General features: G+C 37.1%; 1 long non-coding RNA gene across 5 annotated transcripts in view; it reads left to right on the forward strand.

Annotated features, from left to right (window-relative positions):
• The first annotated feature begins 381 nt into the window (after positions 1–381).
• LOC147375931 (uncharacterized) overlaps positions 382–19427 on the forward strand; it is a 138461-nt gene continuing 119415 nt past the window's right edge. For all 5 annotated transcript variants that reach the window (XR_015161629.1, XR_015161627.1, XR_015161628.1 and 2 more), the window contains exon 1: positions 382–912. This is a non-coding gene — a long non-coding RNA (uncharacterized LOC147375931). The remainder of the gene's footprint in view (positions 913–19427) is intronic.

The raw sequence follows: 19427 nt of genomic DNA on the forward strand, positions 1-19427 counted from the left end.
AATAATTCTTATATTAAAAATCATGTTACTTCTGGTGGCATTTTCTGCTACCATCAACTCAATAGCTGAGTCTATGAAATAAGCAAAAATTAACAGAGTAGATAGGCAAATTTATATATATATATATTTATTAAAAAAAAAAAAAAAAACCCTGCATGTACAGAGTTTCGCAAGAAAGCATAAAATAAGCGAATACCTCAGTAAGTGGCTGAGGTTTGAGAGCTTACACACTATCTTAATAGGGGAAGGGAAGGGTGATGCAGGAGAAGAGTAAAAGGTTTTTTGTAAAGATAACTTGGTCCTTTCTAAGGACTGTTTTTCTCCAAGTTGTTTTGCAGCAAAAGCTACATTGTTTCCATCTGGGCCGTGGCTTGGCGGAGGGCTCCAAAGTGTTTAAAAGGCAACCTCGGGGCTGCAGGGAGAGGCTGCAGGCTCAGAAGCTCAGAAGCCCAGAATCCCTGACGCCAGGGAAACGCAGAAACAGACAACCCGCAAAGGCCGCTGGGCTCCAGAGAGGCACCTGGTCGCTTACAGACGAGCCTTTATAATAGGTGCTCGTCCTGCCCAGCCTGGGGCCAACAGCCTACAGAAGTTACTCAGTTGGCCGCCCATCTTCTAGATGAGTTTCACTTGCTCACCTAGAAAGTCGCTCTCCCGGAAGTCACTGAGATGGAGGTCAGTGCGGGCAAGACGCAAGGTGCACAGATCCAAAAGGGCCTCTTCGGCTTTTATCCAGGGCCTTGGCGGCTTCCCTGGCGGCAGGGTTTTAACAACCCCACTCATCTTGGGACGGCTTCTGTACTTTCTGGAAGGTGGCGTGGCTACTTCACTGGTTTTCAAGAAATCCTGGCACCCTCAGGCTTCTGCTCAGCCAGTTCGCCAAGTGGCGGTGGAACCAGAAGCCCAGCGAAGGTAAGCATAGGAGCCCCACACGTGCGGGCAGACTCAGGGGCGGGGGGGTTGATGGTCGCCTGCTTTCACGGGGAATCATTCTGAGGAGTCTGGGGACTCATGGTTGGTTGGCAACTAGGAGCTAAGCATAAAAATGGTGTTTGTGGTGCCTGCGACAGAGAAGAGCCAAGAAGACTGCCCTTGAGGTTGTGAGTGGAAAGGAGGCAGGAGGCTTGAAGGAAAGATGTCTGCGGCCATTCCCTCTGAGCAGAGTTGAAGCAAGAGGAGTCCCAAATTCGCAGGACCCTCCATGTTGCCTTTCCTTTTCCTGCCCCCTCCCCCTCACAGAACGAAGAATTTTTTTACTAAGCTGTGTGGGTGGACTGGAGCCTGTTGGAAGTGGGGGGAGCAGATGGGAGTGTGATGTTGGAGAGCCCTGAGGGGTGGGGGAAGGGTGCAGAGGACCTGCTGTGTGGGCCAGGCCAGGTGGAGGCTCACTTTTGAGAAGAGACAGGGGCCAGGTTACCCATTTTGCAAACCTCTTACCCACCCCCACGGTATTAAATACACAAAAAGCAACACTGTGCTACACTAAATAGACAAAGGGGTCCTTCCTCCAAGCGCCGGGCTGTGCAGAGTGGGAGGAGCAGCTTTTAACACACCCCACGCCCCTTCCCAGCACTTGCCTGCGGGAAAGACAGCTTTGACATGTAAACAAAATGCCAAGATCCTCTGAACTGTACGTGAAACTCCTGGCTCAAAAATTTCCTGTTCTGCTCAGACACAAGAGCTTTCTCAGGAACAATTGGTCTGAGTTTCTAGAATAGATGGAAGTTTGAGAGTTCAGTTCATGTGAGGTTTGTCTGGGTATGGTGTACACTGCTAGTCTCCTCTCCTAAAATTAGCAAGAGTCAGTTTTCCCAGGTGGCTGAAACTCCTGGGAAGGGGATTTATGACAATTGAGTTTCCTCTGGAGGATCTGTGTTTAGGCAGATCAAGAAAGATCAGAGAAAGCCTCTCCTAACATTTACTGCCTTTCAAATGACTTCAGCTCAGTATAATCAATATATCAAAGTGGCCTATTTTGGGATGGCAAGTCTTGACCTGCTTCAAGATGCTATAGTTCTAGAGAAAATATGAACAATACACTAAGTAAAAATGGGGCTTCCCTGATGGCTCAGACAGTAAGGAATCAGCCTGCAATATGGGAGACCTGGGTTTGATCCCTGGCTTGGGGAAGATCCCCTGGAGGAGGAGGGCATGGCAACCCACTGCAGTATTCCTGCCTGGAGAATCCCCATGGACACGGGTCACAAAGAGTCAGACATGACAGAGCAACCAAGCACAGCACAGCAGGCACTGCTTCCAGAATAGCTGTGTGAGAAGCACTGTCACCCTCATCTCAGCAGAATAGCCGTAAAAGATGAAAAATACAAAAGACATGGCCATTTAAAGTTTCTGCAAATTCTCCTAAAAGAATAGAGAGAATGATTTTTTCCCCCAAAAAATCTAGGTCTCATGGCACTTCAGGTGCAGTTCTTCCTGCAGCTCCCTTTAAAGGGCTGTTATATCTCTCTGGGAGGATCAGGCTACCAGCATTTTTCATACTTCACCACAGCTATCTGGAGAGTGGTGGATTTGCAGAGGTTAAACTTCAGTCAGGTGCACCTGATAAACTGAGGGTCCTTTCTTTCAGCTTCAATTTGTAGGGTGAAGGTTCTTACCCAGATGAGGCAGGGTGAGAATAGCGCCAGTTTTCCTCTTCCCAGCTCCCTTTTGTTGCAGAGATTCTTGAAGGAGGAAGGTGGAGAATTCAGAGGTAACTAACTGCCTGTATTGCACACTCTGCTTAAAATGGAGTAGTCATTACAAGGAATGTGAGCCACTCCCAGCTCCAGAGCAGAAATGCAATTTTTATTTTTTTTACTCAGAAAGAGAGAGAAGCTCTAAGAAGAGAGAACACCAAAGCTCTTAGGGGAACTGTCTTTATTTGGGACATAGTTTGGGAAAGCTCTAATGCTGCTGCTGCTGTTGTTTAGTTGCTTAGTTGTGCCTGATTCTTTTGGGACCCCATGGATTGTAGCCTGCTAGAGTTCTCTGTCCATGGATTTCCCAGGCAAGAATACTGGAGTGGGTTTCCATTTCCTTCTTCAGGGGATCTTCCTGACCTGGGGATCAAACCCACATCTCCTGCATTGGCAGGCAGATTCTTTACTGCTGATCCTCCAGGGAAGCCCAATATTAAAAAACAAAAAAAACATGGTGGGGATTTTGATGATAATCTGTTAAGATAAAGTTGGTAGTTCCATGAAAGGAGCAAAATAAATGACAAGCCAGCTAATTTACTTAATAGAACTAGGGAAAGGGTCAGCTAAGAAGAAACTTCCTGTGGTCAGAACAAAAATTACGTCAAGAATATTCCTGCAAAAGAACATAAATTTAACTCATGGCCAACAATTGTGTCAAAAGGATTAGAGCTCTTGGTGGCAATTATTGGAGCCTAATGGCTGGATATGATACCAACAAAAGCAGGGAGCATAATAGAAGGATGAGGAAGAGAGAGAGCTCTGCTAAAACCACTATCATTCCATGAGTACTGTGTGCATGCACAAAACTGTGCTCACTGAAGTTGGGCATCATCAGAGGTCTTATACTGTGAAGGGAATAGATCTCACTAACATAGTCCCTTGAAGTCAAGAAACTACAAACAACCCCAAGGAAATGAGTATCAGTGTCCAGAGTCAGATGCCACCTCTGCAGCTGCTCCTATGAGACCTTTGACTTACTCTTGCCACTGGACTGTCACTGCTAATGCCAGTCCCTCAATAACGATAACACACTAAAATACCATTACTTCCATTATAAAGTTTTTGAACCCAGTTTTCACCTACCTATAATCTGAAGGTATTGGAGTTGGTCAAACATGCTTTAAATAATTATTTATAATATTTTAAAATATTTATTTTTCCATGTGATCAATTACCTAAGATAAATATATCAATTTGTAGGTGAAGCTATAGCCAAACATCATATATAAGCATTATTGATGATGGAGCAAACCCCTTTTCATTAAATACACACACACACATACACATATTTACACTTCCAGTATAAAAATGTTGCTAGCTACCACAAAATAAAGCAGAAGGATGGCAAGGTCCATAAAAACTAATTATGGAAAAAAATTTAAAAGACACAACCGGAAATTCTGTTTTTGTATTCTGTCTCTCAATACTTAAGGGTATTTTTGACAATAGATCCAGGGATTGAATATTGGAACTGTAATTTGTAGCCTTGAGAGAATTGGGAGTATTTAAAAATACCAAATCTTTGGAAGAATCTTTTTTATCATTTTTTTAAAAAGTTCTTTCTCCAGGCACCAATACCAAAGGATAAAGAAACAGTTCAAATGACAGCTACTTCACAAGACTTTGTAAAACTTGTGAAAAATACATTTCAAAAGAAAGAAAAACTCAAGTTTTCCCATAAGTATAATCCAGTGGGTTCTGTTGTTATTTTTGTTGTTTCCCCAAGTGATAAGTTTAGGAAGGGAGCCTGAATTGAAATGGGTTACTAGTTTTAGTTATAATTCGTGCATTTTATAATCAAAATTAAATGGAATTAGAATTTTAAGTATAGCCTATAAGGATCTAAAGCAAATGTCTATATTATTAAAATAGAAATTATTAAAAAATGATTTCTAGTAACTGCATATGTCATTACAAACTCAGATTTTTTTCCCTTATATCTTTCCATCTTTCTAAATTGGAATAAATAAAACCTTTTTAAGTTTTTTGTCATAAATATTTCATGTGCAACTTTATTATTTGATAATTTTCTAATTTTTAAAATGTCATCAAAAGTGTCACATAGAAATACTTAAACTTTGATTAAATATATTTTCTTCTAGAAGTTAATGAAAGCCTCAAGACTCTTATTCCAAGGATTGAAATAAAATTTGGTCTTACAATATTTAAAAAGGGGCATTAACTTGATTAATTCATTTTATCAAACTGAAATATTCACCTAAATTAAATATTATCTTTTCTGAGTTGAATTTTTATTTCAGTTTCCACTGTGGATTTTAATATATTAAATAGCCTTAGCTCTCAGACTTTTTGTTTTTAATCAACATTTTACAATCTTACAAGTATGTATTAGTAAATTATAGTTTGGAAGTCTAAAATGAGTATACAGGGAAATAAGCATTCTATTTTCAACTGTAATTTATGTATTTATAGCAAAAATGGCTAGTAGATTACCATTTAAACTAATCCTAACTGTTGATGGAAGTTCCATTCCTTGTAATGTTGGCTTTGTTTGGTGTCAAAAGTACTGAGAAAGCAAATTCTCAAGCTTTAAAATACTAGCAAGAGAGAATTGCCTTGAAATAGTTGTCAGAAGCCAGAGAGAACACCAGCATAACTTTGCCCTATCTACTTGGCTTACATACCAAACACTGAGTAAAAGATTTGATTTCTGTGTTTCATTCCTCCTATAATAACAGCCCTTGCCACTATTAATATATAGAAGACTTCCAAGTGAATCTATTTAAATTATATAGTCTGAAAACAGAAATAAATTGTAAAATGTTAGATTCTCTTTCTCATGGTTATTTCATAGGATCAGATTATATCCGTTTGTGTTTTAAGTAAGAAGGCTTAAAGTACTTTATATTTTGGAAAATGACAGTGTATAAAAGGTACCCATCATGTGTAACAAGGTGATCAAAATGAATTAAGATGATAAAGCATTAGTAAAAAATGATAGTATTTCACTTCTCATTTTTTCTGGTTTTATTGAGATATAATTGGCACAATATCATACAACTTTAAGGTATACAACAGAAGGATTTGATATATGTATGTATTACTAAATGATAACCACAATTAGTTGGATAAACATCCGTCACCTCACATAGTTAAATTTTTTTTTCTTGTGATGAGAACGTTAAGGTTTAATTTAACAGGTCTCTAACATACAATACAGTATTGTTAACTCGAATTTATCACTGGAAGTGTGTACCTTTTGAAAACTTTCACCTTCTATCTCTGGTAACCACAAATCTCATCTCTGTTTCTGTTTCTTGAGTTTTTGAGATTCCATATAAATGTGATATAATATTTGTCTTTCTCTCTATGACTTGTTTTACTTAGCATAATGCCCTCTAAGTCCTATTGTAAATAATACTGCTGTGAATGTAGGGGATGCACATATGTCTTTGAATAGGGATTTTGTTTTCTTTGGATATATGTATCTAGACATGAAATTACTGGATCATGTGGTAGTTCCATTTTTGGAAGAGATGGATTTAAATAAATATTGATAAAATGTCATAAGTGTATAGAAAATATGATATTTTCTTTATCAGGAGAGGAACTAAAGAGCCTCTTGGTGAGGGTGAAGGAGGAGAGTGAAAGGAGAGGGAAAGAGCCAGCTTAAAACTAAAGATTAAAAAAACTAAAATCATGGCATCTGACCCTATTACTTCATGACAAATAGAAGGGGAAAAGGTGGAAGTAGTGACCGATTTCCTCTTCTTGGGTTCTAAAGTCAGTGTGGATGTTGACTGCAGCTGTGTAATCAGAAGACGATTGCTTCTGGGCAGGAAAGCTCTGACAAACCTAGACAGTGTGTTGAAAAGCAGAGACATTACTCTGCTGACAGAGGTCCATATATTCAAGGCTCTGGTCTTCCAGTGGTCACATGCGGTTGTGAGAACTGGACAGTAAAGAAGGTGTGGGGCGCCAAAGAATTGATGCCTTTGAACTGTGGTGCTGGAGAAGACTCCTGAGAATCCCTTGGACAGCAAGGAGATCAAACTAGTCAATCTTAAAGGAGATCAACCCTGAATATTCATTGGAAGGACTGATGATGAAGCTGAGACTCCAGTATTCTGATCACCTGATACGAACATCTGACTCATTGGAAAAGTCCTTGATGCTGGGAAAGGTTGAGCACAGAAGGAGACGAATGCATCATAGAATGAGATGGCTGGATGGCATCACTTATACAACGGACATGAACTTGGGCAAACTCTGGGAGATGGTGAGGGACAGGGAGGCTTGGTGTGCTGCAGTCTAGGGGTTGCAAAGAATCAGACATGATGGGGTGACTGAACAACAGTGAGCAATATAGAAAATAATGGGAACCGTGTGGAACTGGAGAATGCAGGTACAAAATAAATTATGAGTAGTTTCAGCTCTAACCAGTTGTTTAATTCATGGTAACGTGGGCCCACTGTTGACGGATTTTTCCTTTATTTTTCCCTCAAGAGAAACTGAATTTGTGAAAATTTTTGTTGATCTACCAATTATTAAGTCCTCAAATGATGGATCACTTTTTAACAATTTCTTAATGGTGTGAAACACAAAATCATATGAGGGCCAAGTTGCTACCATGGATTACCAATTCTTAACCTCTCCATTACATACATCAGGTAAAGCTGCTGTTTTGATTATTTTGTATTGAAGTATAGCTGATCTACAATATTGTGCCAGTTTCAGATATATAGCATAGTGATTGTTATATATTATTATATATGTACATAATATATATTATTTTTCAGTTCATTTACATTATAGGTGGTTACAAGATATTGAACATAGTTCTTTGTGCTGTGCAGCAAATACTCGTTTATCCATTTTATGATTTTTATATGTGGTAATGTGTATCTGTCCATCCCATATCCTAATTTAGTATTCTCCTACTCCTCCTCTCCTTTGATAACCATGCATTTGTTTTTCCTTGCCTATGTGAGTTTGTATGTTTTGTAAGTTCATTTTAAAAAACTTTTATAGTGGAGTATGTAGCTGATTAATAATGTTGTGATAATTTCAGTTGGACAGCAAAGAGACTCAGCCATACATATACATGTATCCGTTCTCCCCCAGACTCCCCTCCTATCCAAGGCTGCCATATAACATTGAGCAGAGTTCCCTGTGCCATGCAGTAGAACCATGTTGGTTATCCATTTTAAGTATAGAAGTGTGTGTATGTTGATCCAGATCACCCAACTATCCCTTACTCCCATTCTTCCTTGCTGGCAACCAGTTAAGTTCATTTTTGTAGTGTTTTAAATTCAACATATATAAGTGATATCATATATTTGTTTTTCTGACATTTCAATTAGTATTATCTCTAGGTCCATTTATGTTGCTGCAAACGACATTCTTTCATCCTTTCTTAAAGCTGAGCAATATTCCAGTGTGTGTATATGCATATCGCATCTTCTTTATCCAGTCATATGTTAATGGACATTTAGGTTGCTTCCATGTATTGACCATTGTAAATAGTGCTGCAGTGAATGTTGCGGTGCTTGTTTTATATTTTTCTGAAATATGGTTTTTTCCCAGATGTATGCCCAGGAATGGGACTGCTGGATCATATGGTAGATATGCTTTTAGTTTTTTAAGGAACCTCCATACTGTTCTTCTAGTGGCTGCACCAATTTATATTCCCACCAAGAGTCTGGGAGGGTTCTCTTTTCTGCATACTCACTCCATTATTTAATATTTGTGGACTTTTTTTGATGATGGAAAAACTACTGTTTTTAAACAAGACTTTGAGACAAATTGTCAAGATTGTATGGTTTAATAGAGTACAGAATGTACTGAAATGGAAAAAAAAAAAAAAAGCTCAAGGAACATAAACACTAGAATAGAGCCTAATGGAAACTATGTGTCAGTGTAGGTTTATCAGTTGCAACAAATGTGCTGCTCCAGTGCCAGATGCTGCTAGTGGGAGATGCCCTGTGTGTGGGCAGGGTACTGGGTGGGGGAAAGGATACAAGGGGGAGTGTATGGAAACTTTACTTTCTGGCTCAATTTTGCTGTAAGCCTAAAATTGCTGTAAAAAAAAAAAGTCTGTTAAAAATCACAAATAAATAAATGTTAAGTAATAATATAGAAAAATAATAGTAAATCAGTGTAACAGTATCTGTCATCTTTATTTAAATTTTAAATTTATTTATTTTAATTGGAGGCTAATTACTTTACAATATTGTATTGGTTTTGCCATACATTAACATGAATCTACATTAACATGAATCCACCACAGGTGTACATGTGTTCCCAATCCTGAACCCCCTCTCACCTCCCTCCCTGTACCATCCCTCTGGGTCATCCCAGTGCACCAGCCCCAAGCATCCTGTATCCTGCATGAACCTGGACTGGCGATTCATTTCTTATATGACACTATGCATGCTTCAATGCCATTCTCCCAAATCATCACACCCTCTCCCTCTCCCACAGAGTCCAAAGACTGTTCTACATACATCTGTGTCTCTTTTGCTGTCTCACATACAGGGCTTTCGTTAACATCTTTCTAAATTCCATATATATGGATTAGTATACTGTATTGGTGTTTTTCTTTCTGGCTTCACTCTCTGTGCTGCTGCTGCTAAGTTGCTTCAGTCGTGTCCGACTTTGTGCGACCCCATAGACAGCAGCCCACCAGGCTCCCCCATCCCTGGGATTCTCCAGGCCAAGAACACTGGAGTGGGTTGCCATTTCCTTCTCCAATGCATGAAAGTGAAAAGTGAAAGTGAAGTTGCTCAGTCGTGTCCGACTTCTAGCGACCCCATGGACTGCAGCCTACCAGGCTCCTCCATCCATGGGATTTTCTAGGCAAGAGTACTGGAGTGGGGTGCCATTGCCTTCTCCGTCACTCTGTATAATAGGCTCCAGTTTCATCCACCTCATTAGAATTGATTCAAGTGTATTCTTTTTAATGGCTGAGTAATATTCCATTGTGTATATGTACCACAGCTTTCTTATCCATTCATCTGCTGATGGACATTTAGGTTGCTTCCATGTCCTGGCTATTACAAACAGTGCTGCGATGAACATTGGTGTACATGTGTCTCTTTCAATTCTTGTTTCCTTGGTGTGTATGCCCAGCAGTGGGATTGCTGGGTCATAAGGCAGTTCTATTTCCAGTGTTTTAAGGAATCTCCACACTGTTCTCCATAGTGGCTGTACTAGTTTGCATTCCCACCAACAGTGTAAGAGGGTTCCCTTTTCTCCACACCCTCTCAAGCATTTATTGCTTGCAGACTTTTGGATCGCAGCCATTCTGACTGGCGTGAAATGGTACCTCATTGTGGTTTTGATTTGCATTTCTCTGATAATGAGTGATGTTGAGCATCTTTTCATGTGTTTGTTAGCCATCTGTATGTCTTCTTTGGAGAAATGTCTATTTAGTTCTTTGGCCTATTTTTTGATTGGGTCATTTATTTTTCTGGAATTGAGCTGCAGGAGTTGCTTGTATATTTTTGAGATTAGTTGTTTGTCAGTTGCTTCATTTGCTATTATTTTCTCCCATTGTGAAGGCTGTCTTTTCCCCTTGCTTAGAGTTTCCTTTGTTGTGCAGAGCTTTTAATTTTAATTAGATCCCATTTGTTTATTTTTGCTTTTATTTCCAATATTTTGGGAGGTGGGTCATAGAAGATCCTGCTGTGATTTATGTCCGAGAGTGTTTTGCCTATGTTCTCCTCTAAGAGTTTTATAGTTTCTGGTCTTATGTTTAGATCTTTAATCCATTTTGAGTTTATTTTTGTGTATGGTGTTAGAAAGTGTTCTAGTTTCATTCTTTTATAAGTGGTTGACCAGTTTTCCCAACACCAGTGTTGAAGAGATTGTGTTTTCTCCATTGTATGTTCTTGCCTCCTTTGTGAAAAGAAAAGGTGTCCATAGGTGCGTGGATTTATCTCTGGGCTTTCTATTTTGTTCCATTGATCTATATTTCTGTCTTTGTGCCAGTACCATACTGTCTTGATGACTGTGGCTTTGTAGTAGAGCCTGAAGTCAGGTAGGTTGATTCCTCCAGTTCCATTCTTCTTTCTCAAGATCGCTTTGGCTATGCGAGGTTTTTTGTATTTTCATACAAATTGTGAAATTATTTGATCTAGCTCTGCGAAAAATACTGTTGGTAGCTTGATAGGGATTGCATTGAATCTATATATTGCTTTGGGTAGTATACTCATTTTCACTATATGCTTTGGGTAGTATACTCATTTTCACCATATTGATTCTTCTGATCCATGAACATGGTATATTTCTCCATCCATTAGGTGTCCTCTTTGATTTCTTTCACCAGTTTTTTTTATAGTTTTCTGTATATAGGTCTTTAGTTTCTTTAGGTAGATATATTCCTAAGTATTTTATTCTTTTCGTTGCAATGGTGAGTGGAATTGTTTCCTTAATTTCTCTATTTTCTCATTATTAGTGTGTTGGAATGCAAGGGATTTGTGTGTGTTGATTTTATATCTTGCAAGTTTACTGTATTCATTGATTAGCTCTAGTAATTTTCTGGTGGAGTCTTTAGGGTTTTCTATGTAGAGGATCATGTCATCTGCAAACAGTTTTACTTCTTCTTTTCCAATTTGGATTCCTTTTATTTCTTTTTCTGCTCTGATTGCTGTGGCCAAAACTTCCAAAACTATGTTGAATAGTAGTGGTGAAAGTGGGCACCCTTGTCTTGTTCCTGTCTGTAGGGGAAATGCTTTCAATTTTCACCACTGAGGATAATGTTTGCTGTGGGTTTGTCATATATAGCTTTTGTTATGTTGAGGTATGTTCCTTCTATTCCTGCTTTCTGGAGAGTTTTTTATCATAAATGGATGTTGACTTTTGTCAAAGGCTTTCTCTGCATCTATTAAGATAATCATATGGCTTTTATTTTTCAATTTGTTAATGTGGTGTATTACATTGATTGATTGGCAGATATTGAAGAATCCATGCATCCCTGGGATAAAGCCCACTTGGTCATGGTGTATGATCTTTTTAATGTGTTGTTGGATTCTGATTGCTAGAATTTTGTTAAGGATTTTTGCATCTATGTTCATCAGTGATATTGGCCTGTAGTTTTCTTTTTTTGTGGGATCTTTGTCAGGTTTTGGTATTAGGGTGATGGTGGCCTCATAGAATGAGTTTGGGAGTTTACCTTCCTCTGCAATTTTCTGGAATAGTTTGAGCAGGATAGGTGTTAGCTCGTCTCTAAATTTTTGGTAGAATTCAGCTGTGAGGCCGTCTGGACCTGGGCTCTTGTTTGCTGGAAGATTTCTGATTACAGTTTCAATTTCCATGCTTGTGATGGGTCTGTTAAGATTTTCTATTTCTTCCTGGTCCAGTTTTGGAAAGTTGTACTTTTCTAAGAATTTGTCCATTTCTTCCAAGTTGTCCATTTTATTGGCATATCATTGCTGATAGTAGTCTCTTTTGATCCTTTGTATTTATGTGTTGTCTGTTGTGATCTCTCCACTTTCATTTCTAATTTTATTTATTTGATTTTTCTCCCTTTGTTTCTTGATGAGTCTGGCTTTTATTTATTCTTTAGTTATCCTTTCAACAGCTTTTGGCTTTATTGATTTTTGCTATGGTCTCTTTTGTTTCTTTTGCATTAATTTCCTAATTTTTAAGATTTCTTTCCTTCTACTAACCCTGGGGTTCTTCATTTCTTCCTTTTCTAGTTGCTTTAGGTGTATAGTTAGGTTATTTATTTGACTCTTTCTTTTTTCTTGAGGTATGCCTTCATTTCTATGAACTTTCCCCTTAGCACTGCTTTTACAGTGTCCTACAGGTTTTGGGTTGTTGTGTTTTCATTTTCATTGGTTTCTATGCATATTTTGATTTCTTTTTTTATTTCTTCCATGATTTGTTGGTTATTCAGCAGTGTGCTGTTCAGCCTCCATATGTTGGAATTTTTAATAGTTTTTCTCCTATAATTGAGATGTAATCTTACTGCATTGTAGTCAGAAAAGATGCTTGGAATGATTTGAATTTTTTTGGATTTACCAAGTATCTATCATCTTAAAACTATTTCCATAATTCTGTAAATTTAATAGTCAAGTAATGAGGAACACAAAGGCACTGATAACAATAAATAAGGTAGAGTCAGTTCCAGGAACAATTAATAATTTAGTCAAGTGTTTGTTCTTCCTGTCCTTTTCTTGACACCATTTGCCATTTCTCTCCATAGCTGTTTAAGACTTTTCTAGAACTGCTTTATACAGTGGGTGACATATAATTAGGCCTTTTTTTATAAGATCCCCATAAATACATACCTGTCTGACATCTAATTCCACAGATCCGGTGTCTCTAAAGTGAAGCTCATCAATCTGCAAAAAAATTTAATCTGGAAAAATGTGTTGAGTATTAATGGCTTAAGTTTTTTCTTCCAAAGTAATATAGTTTCTTTTAAAATATATTTTTTCTGTGAATATGTAGCCTTAATTATAAAGAATGATTATAGCAGTAGAAATATCATATGGTTAAATAAATGGACTTTTTTTCTTGGTAAACTGAGGGTTTTAGGACTTGCTCCAGTGCCATATAATTGATGTTTGGAATGTAACATGGTGGCTTTTTAATTATATCCTAAACATTGAGTCAGTGTTCAACAACTGGCCTTTATCAGGTAAATATTCTGGGTTTTGGACCCTTACTTGCATTCATGAAAGACTCAGTTATCTTTAACAATTTAATGAATGGTTCTCTTTCTGAACAACGTATGGAAAACAGAGGAAGACTTGAGATTTATTGCATATATATAAACATTATATTTTATTTTTCCCAGATCTTAAACATATCTCTGTATGATACATTAATATCATAGGTAGTGAATTTATGTTTTCTAATTTATTCTTAAAACACTTTGAAACTTACTATTATATTTTTCTACTTCTTCACTTTCTGTTAAATCTTTCCAGAGTTTTTCTAAATTTTCAAAATTAAAGTGGTTGCTTTTTTTTTTTTTTTTGGCTAGATCCTTTTGATCCACTTCAATCACAGTCTCCTATTTTGAAATCAAAAAATAAAATATAGTTAGTCTTAATGTGTGTATAATTTTCTCTAACTTTGCTCTACAATGCAAAGAGAGCTTCCATGTGCTTCAGATGTGGTCGTCAGAACATCTGCCACTGTGCCTATTCACTGAGACAACACACGTGTGGTGCCCCCTCTGTCACGGAGCTCTACCGTGCTTTGATCAGCTGCCACTGTGGGTTACCTCACAATCTTCCCAGGGATTTCCCTGATAGTGAAACAACTTACATCTTGTAGCTTCTGAATTATCTCTTACTTTAAGATGGATCTTTCTATGCAAGAAAAATGAATAAAATTTTGCTTCTAGTGTTATACTAGTAAAAAAAACATCTTCCCTGGAAGAGACATCTCAAGAATGTATGCTATAACATTTTCATGTGCAAACTGATACAGTTTTATCTCATCTTTTATAGATATAAAAAGGCATTTAAAATGTAGTTTTTGTTGTTGAATCATGCAGTGCTATCCTTGTTTTTTACAGGTATAGAAGGCATTTTAAATGCAATTGTTGTTGAGTTGCCAAGTTCATGTCTGACTCCTTTGAAACCCCATGGGTGCTCACCAGGTTCTGTCCATGGGATTTCCCAGGCAAGAAGACTGGTTCAGTTCAGTTCAGTCACTCAGTTGTGTCCAACTCTTTGTGACCCCATGGACTAAAACACGGCAGGCCTCACTGTCCATCATCAACTTTTGGAGTTTGCTCAAACTCATGTCCTTTGAGTCGGTGATGCCATCCAACCATCTCATCTGCTGTCATCCCCGTCTCCCATTTCAATCTTTCTCAGCATTAGGGTCTTTTCCAAAGAGTCTGTTCTTCACATCAGGGGGCCACAGTATTGGAGTTTCAGTTTCAGCATCAGTCCTTTCAATGAGTGTTCAGAACTGATTTCCTTTAGGGTGGACTGGTTGGATCTCTTTGCAGTCCAAGTGACTCTCAAGAGTCTTCTCCAACACCACAGTTCAGAAGCATCAATCCTTTGGTGCTCAGCTTTCTTTACAGTTCAACTCTCACATCCATAGCATGACTACTGGAAAAACCATAGCGTTGACTAGACGGACCTTTGTTGGCAAAGTAATGTCTTTGCTGTTCGCTTGGTATCTCTTACTTTCTTGAAGAGATCTCTTAGTCTCTCCCATTCTATTGTTTATTTTTTTGCACTGATCACTGAGGAAGGCTTTCTTATCTCTTCTTGCTATTCTTTAGAACTCTGCATTCAAATGGGTGTATCTTTCTTTTTTCCTTTGCCTTTCACATCTTTTCTTTTCTCAGCTATTTGTAAGGCCTCCTTGGACAACCGTTTTGCCTTTTTGCATTTCTTTTTCTTGGGATGGTCTTGATCACTGCTTCCTGTACAGTGTCATGAATATCCGTCCATAGTTCTTCAGACACTATCAGATCTAATCTCTTGAATCTATTTCTCACTTCCACTGTATAATTGTAAGGTATTTGATTTAGTTCATACCTGAATTGTCTAGTGGTTTTCCCTACTTTCTTCAGTTTAAGTCTGAATTTAAGAAGACTAGAGTGGGTTTCTCGGAGAAGGCAATGGCACCCCACTCCAGTACTCTTGCCTGAAAAATCCCATGGATGGAGGAGCCTGGTAGGCTGCAGTCCATGGGGTCACTAACAGTCAGACACGACTGAGCGACTTCACTTTCACTTTTCACTTTCATATGTTGGAGAAGGAAATGGCAACCGACTCCAGTGTTCTTGCCTGGAGGATCCCTGGGATGGCGGAGCCTGGTGGGCTGCCGTCTATGGGGTCGCACAGAGTCAGACACGACTGAAGTGACTTAGGAGCAGCAGCAGAGTGGGTTATTCTAGTCTTTCTGGTCTTCTTTTTCCTTCTCCAAGGATCTTTACAACCCAGGGATTGAACTGCTTTCTTTACTACTGAGTCACCAGGGACACCCCTTTAAATGCAATACTTATCACTTAATTTCAAATGCAGTTCATCCAGTTAATGCTAAAGCAATTAAATGAAAACACTTCCCTGGTGGCTCAGTGATAAAGAATCTGCCTGGCAAGTAGGAGAGGAAAATTTGATCCCTGGGTCGAGAAGATCTCTGAAACAGTTTTCTAGGTAGCCAGATGTGAACGGCACATCTGTAACTGCCTCAATAGCCACCTATTCTCTCCTTATATATACATTTTGAGATATTTTTTCTTATTGACAAATTTAGAAGAGAGTAAGTGGTGAATTGTTAAGAGATCGTTGAGAACAATTACACATATGAAAAATAGTACAAATTGAAATGCTCATGCTGCAGAGCAGTAAATTACAAAGCAATCAGCAATGCAAGCACCACTTCAGTTCAGTCCAGTTCAGTCGCTCAGTCGTGTCAGACTCTTTGCGACCTCATGAATAATCGCAGCATGCCAGGCTTCCCTGTCCATCACCAACTCCCGGAGTTCACTCAAACTCACGTCCATGGAGTCAGTGATGCCATCCAGCCATCTCACCCTCTGTCGTCCCCTTCTCCTCCTGTCCCCAATCCCTCACAGCATCAGAGTTTTTTCCAATGAGTCAACTCTTCGCATGAGGTGGCCAAAGTACTAGAGTTTCAGCTTTAGGATCATTCCGCTTGGGTTAAAATAAATAAATAAAAATAACATTGCCAGCATCCATGAAGATGCTCTCATGCCACTTCCTAACTATTCTCTTTACACCTCAGATGTAACAATGAAGAATTTTATAGTAGTCACTTTCTTACATTTCTTTATTTTTTTGCCACTGATAAAAGAGTTCTTAAATACAATAGCAATAATCATTATATAAGTGGAACCTTAAAGTATACATTCTTAATATCTTGCTTTATTTACTAAATAATAGTTTTGTGGAATTCATTCATGTTTCTTTGTATAACAGATACTTGTTCATTTATTTCTAATTTTTTTGTTGTGGTAAAGCATAAGATTTACTGTTGTGACCATTTTTAAGTGTACATATTAAATATGTTCATACTGTTGTGCTACCAGCTCCATCCATTTCAATAATATTTTTGTCTTATAAATCTGAATCTTGATACCATTAAACAGTAATTCCTCATTCCTCTTCCTTTCATCCCCTGGCAGCTATCATTCTATCTTCTTTCGCTGTGATTTTGACTAGTTTAAGTGTCTCATTTAGTGAAATAACACAGAATTTGTGTGTGTTTTTGTGTGTGTGTGTGCGTGTGTGTGTGTAACTGGTTTATTTCACTTAGCATTATGACCTCAGAATTCACCCATGTTGTAGCATATCACAGAATTTCCTTCCATGTGGATGATAAACAATATTCTATTGCAAAATATATCTATTCATCCATCAGTGGGTTGTTGAGTTGCTCTACCTTTTAGCTATAATAAGCTATGTGTTGATAATTTTTGTATCAGTATTCACCAGAGTTATTAGACATTAGTTTTCTCATAGTGTGTTCTTCTGGCTTAGAAATCAATAGTGCTGGCTTCACAGAATGGGTTTAGAAAAGTTCTCTCATATTGAATTTTCTGGAAGAGTTTGAGCATGATTGGTGTTTGTACTTAAATATTTGGAATAATTGACTATGAAGTCATTTGGTCCTAGGCTTTTCTTTGTTTGGAAGTTTTTGGTTACTGATTAAATACTCGTAACTAACTAAGTTTTTTCACATTTTTAAAAAAATAGCACCATAGTTCACTCTTAGATTGTGTGATTCTGTTAATTGATCCATTTCATCTGGTCTTCTGATGTGTTGGTGTAGAGTTGTTCACAGTATTCTTTATAATCCTTCTTAATTGCTCTAAAATCAGTTGTAATATTACCTCTTTAATTTTTAATTTTTTATTAGTTGAGTCTTCTGTTTACTTACTTGATCTAGGTAAAGACTGTCAATTTTGTTGAACTTTTCAAAGAGAAAAGCCTTGGTTTTGTTGTTTTTCTTTATTGTTTTCTGTTTACTATTTTATTTGTCTCTGCTATGTTCTTTATTTCATTTATCTCTGCTCTCATCTTTTATTATTTCCTTACTTTTACTAGCTTTTTGGGTTTAGTTTGTTTTTATTCTTGTAGTTAATTGAGGTATACAGTTAGGTCATTGATTTGAGGCTTTTTTGTATAAACATTTAAAGCTGTGAATTTTGCTTTTTAGCACTGCTTTTGCCACATCCTATAATATTGATAGTTCATCTTTTTTTATTTTCATTTGTCTCAAGATATTTTGTATTCCTTCCAGTCTCTTCTTTGATCTTTTGGTTGTTTAAGTGAACAGTTTTTAATTTCCACTTATTTTTGGATTTTCTAATTTTCCTTTAGTTATTCATTTCTAGTTTTATTCTGTTATGATTTGAAAATATACTTTGTATGATTTCAGTCTTTCCAAACTAAGACCTGTTTCATGGCCTAAAAATGGTCTATCCTGGAAAATAATCCATATGTACTTTAGAAATACGTGTTTTATGCTGCTTTTGGATAGAGTGTTCTATAGTTCTGTTCAAATTGTCTAGTTCTTTGTTGATCTAAGGTATATATTTTTCTGTTATTGAAAGTGAGGTATTTACAGTTCCTATAATTATTGTAAAGTTATTTATTTCATCCTTCAATTCTGTCAGTGTTTGCTTCATTTATTTAGAAAGTCTAATGTTTAGTTCATATATATTGGTAATTGTGATTTATTCGTGTTGAACTGTCCTTTTTATGGTAAATATACTGTTTTACTTTGTCTCTTTTAACAGTTTTTGACTTAAATTTTATCTTTACTTACGTTAGCACAGCCATTACTACTCTGGTTGCTATTTGCAGGAAGTATCTTTTTCTGCCCTGTAACTCTTAACCTACGCATGTTCTAAGATCTAAAATGAGGCTTGTAGACAGCATGTAGTTGGATCAGGCTTTTTATCCATTTGGCCAACCTTTATTTTTTTCTAGAGTTTAATTTATTTACATTTAAAATAATTACTAATAAGGGAGAACTTACTATTGAATTTTACTTATTGTTTTCTTCATGTCATAGCTTTTTTTTAAACCTCCTTTCTTGTCAGATTCTTTTTTCTAGGTCATTTTTTTGTATTTTTGATTCCTTTCTCAACATCCTTTAATGTTCATTCTATAGATATTTTCTTTATAGTTTCCATGAGAATTACATAAAACATCTTAAAATTATAACAATCTATTTTAAACTGATAATAATTTAATTTCATACAAAACTACTCCTTTACAACTGACTCCCTGTATGTTATTAATGCCATTTTCATGTATTGTGTACCTAACACTGATTTATTCCCATTTTTAATGCTTTTGACTTTTAAGTTTTATAAAATAATTGAAAATGGAGTTGCAAACCAAACTAAAATAATAAAGGATTTTACTTTTCTCAGTATACTTACATTTACCTGAGAACTTTATATTCTCATGTGATTTAAGTTACTGTGTAACATTGGTTTCAACTTGAAGCACTTTAACGTTTCTCATACAGTAAATCTAGTGGTAATAGACTCCTTCAGCTTTTGTTTATCAAAGAATGTTTTAAGTTTTCCTTCATTTTTGAATGACTGTTTTTCTGGATACATTATTTTTATTTGACAGAATTTTTCCCCTACACTACACACACACACACACAGACACACACACACATATACACATCCCTGTATGTATTTATACATAATCCTACTGCATTTCTGCTGAGAAATTGCTTATAATCTTATATAAAATTACTTTTGTGTGATGATTCACTTTTCTGTTGTTACTTCCAATA

The sequence above is a fragment of the Bos grunniens genome, chromosome 3, assembly GCF_055505025.1.
Source record: "Bos grunniens cultivar Pamir isolate PY7600 chromosome 3, Bosgru_T2T1.0, whole genome shotgun sequence".
NCBI classification, from domain to species: Eukaryota; Metazoa; Chordata; class Mammalia; order Artiodactyla; family Bovidae; genus Bos; species Bos grunniens.